Consider the following 2,997-nt stretch of genomic DNA (forward strand, 5'->3'; position numbering starts at 1 on the left):
TCATGAAGGATAGTATGTAAAACATTGAGCCATGAGATGTGCAGTTTGAAGCCCTTAAAAGACATGCACTGTTAATCTACTCACTGTTATTTTTATTTAATACATCTTGAGATGTTTTAAGTTTAAATTTCAGCTCAGTGAAGCACTTTAAGCACCAACACTTCATTAAGTTACTTTTCTTGTAGAATTGTAAATCATAAGTCATAGGACAACCTATATAGGACAGTAATTAAGGAAGAAAAGTGAACCTGCTGCGGTGTTAAATGCGATGTGGTTGAACATTTGGGTGCACCTAACTTGTGCTGGTGCACCTAAGAAAAAAAGTTAGGCGCACCAGTGCAACCAGTGCAAAAAGTTAGTCTGGAGCCCTGGTGTGTGTGTGTGTGTGTGTGTGTGAGTGTGTGTGTGTGTGTGTGTGTGAGTGTGAGTATGTGTGTGTGTGTATGTGTGTGCGTGTGTATGTGTGTGTGTGTGTGTGTGAGTGTGTGTGCGTGTGTATGTGTGTGTGTGTGTGTGTATGTGTGTGTGTGTGTGTGTGTGTGTGTGTGTGTGTGTGTGTGTGTGTGAGTATGTGTGTGTGTGTATGTGTGTGCGGGCTCTATCTTCCGTCCCGGCGCAATTGACTTTGTATATTCGCGAGTTTGTCTTTCCTATTTTGCAGTCAGCGCATATTGGAATTTTCCCTCCACAGGTACATGCCTGTAAATTAGGGAATTCGATTGCGCCCACGGGGGCGGTTCAGCGAAAAGACGGGGCGTGTTCCGGCGCAAACGTTCACTGTTGATATTTTGCAGTTTCAGAAAACAATTCCGCCACAGACCAGGAACTCCCTGGTCTAAAGTCTGTGGCGAAAATGCAGATGCTATTTTAAGGGCGCATGCATGACCACAGGCCTGCATGAATGAATGCGTTGCACACCAATCTACAGACACCCCCATGCACAGACGGACACATTCAAAGCCTTGATAATATTTGTCCATTTCCCGGTTTTGTTCGTGCATTGGTGACCTAAATATTTAGTAGCCTATAAAGTACAACATCTACATGCAATATCTTTACAACAACGCCTAATTACGACCTATTAATCTGGACAACTTTATAGGCTACAGCCCTATAAAGGCTAAAGTTACTTTTCGTTTTGTTCCAATTTACCGTTGTGTAAGGTTTTAAGCACCATAATTTTGCCTACCTTGTTGTAGCCCATCTGAAATAACTCCAAGCTTTGCTATGTTCCCTCCATCCTTTCGTTATTTTCAAAAAACGTTTTATATCCATGATGGCCTTGAAGTCTTGAGTTAGTGAATTAGCTTAAATCAGCTTTTCATGTGCTGTTAACCAGCAACAGATAGTACAAGAAAGCAGCAAGTATGGTTACAATTTCTGTACAATTTCTGTAGTTGCTGCATCCATTCATTGTTATTCTCTCTCCTGCTCAAATAAATGTTGTGCGTGAATTAAGTTGATGATAATGTGTTTACAAACTCTGCTTTACAGAAAATATTGTAAATAGTCTACTGTCACGCAGTTAATGGGATACTGTGCAGAGTTGAAAGTTAGGTCAACTTAAACGAAGCCCTTGCTTGGCCGCCTGTGCTGCGCAACGCACACTTAGCTCCTCTCATCTATACAATGTAGTTCCCATTTCTGTAAACCATACATAATTTCAAAGAAAAATATTACCACTCGAGGGAAATCAGTGTGGTGTCCATGTAAAAAAATAGGCATAAATCTAGCGTACACATTTTCACGAATCACTGATGTGTTGATGACATAAATTAGGAAATGTTAGAGGACTTAAGGAGACGTGATGTTGAACTGCATGCCGATGCCATTTAACCCAAATGCCCCAGCGGCAGCACGGGAGAGAAGAGATTAACTGACGGAAGATATGCATTGTCTATAGAGAGGTAATATTAGATTACATTGTACATTGCAAATATATCACCATGCATTCATAACCTCGTGATTCAGTGAGAATGATCCCAAAACATCGGAAAGTATGTCTTTGTGACAATTCTGTATTACATTTTGTCAAGATGAAAAATCAATAGCTAACTGTTCCCAACTGAACAGTGAGTATAGCGCTGTGAACGCTCCTGGCTGCGCCTGGCAAATAAGCCACCATATAATAGCAATCAGCTATGGAACAAGCGTGCCTGTTGTTAAAGGGAATGTGAGATGACGCTCTGATTGGTTTATTGCACGTTACGCCCAAACCACACCCATGATTAATGTAGCTACTTTAGACCACCCCATTTTAGATTTGCGTCTGGCGCAACAGTCAATATCCCGCCGGTAAAATAGCATCAGCGCCCAAGATCCGCCCACAAAGTCACTTGCGTTTTGCGCGAAGACACTTCCGTTTCAGACCATTAAAATAGGGCCCTGCGTGTGTATGTGTGTGTGTGTGAGTGTGTGTGTGTGTGTGCGTGTGTGTGTGTGTATGTGTGTGTGTGTGTGTGTGTGTGTGTGTGTGTGTGTGTGTATGTGTGTGTGTGTGTATGTGTGTGTGTGTGTGTTAGTCACTGCTACACATTCCTCTCTGATCGTGCCTCGGGGAGCTCGCAAGACCAGGCATATGCCAGTCTGACCTTTCAGAGCAGGGCTTTGCCCCTGAGCGTGTGTATAAGCCACCGCTGTGTGTGTGTGTTTGTGTGTGTGTGTGTGAGAGAGAGAGAGAGAGAGAGAGAGTGTGTGTGTGTGTGTGTGTGAGAGAGAGAGTGTGTGTGTGTGTGAGAGAGAGAGAGAGAGAGAGAGAGAGAGTGTGTGTGTGTGTGTGTGTGTGTGTGTGTTTAAAAGCAATTAAACTTAGCTGTTCTGAACTCTGTGCAGTTGTTACAGTAAAATAGGACCCAGCGATGCTCTAACATCAAAGTGCCACATATATCTGCAGTGGTGCTCCTGTTTGAGACAGTTTTATGTCAGTGTGTGAGTGTGAGTGTGTGTGTGTGTGTGTATGTGTGTGTGTGTGTGTGTTTGTGTGTGTGTGTGAGTGTG

The sequence above is a fragment of the Alosa pseudoharengus genome, unplaced genomic scaffold, assembly GCF_046254945.1.
Source record: "Alosa pseudoharengus isolate Yale_2024_CS ecotype anadromous, Long Island Sound unplaced genomic scaffold, YU_APseudo_1.1 YU_APseudo_1.1_scf_23, whole genome shotgun sequence".
NCBI lineage: Eukaryota > Metazoa > Chordata > Actinopteri > Clupeiformes > Clupeidae > Alosa > Alosa pseudoharengus.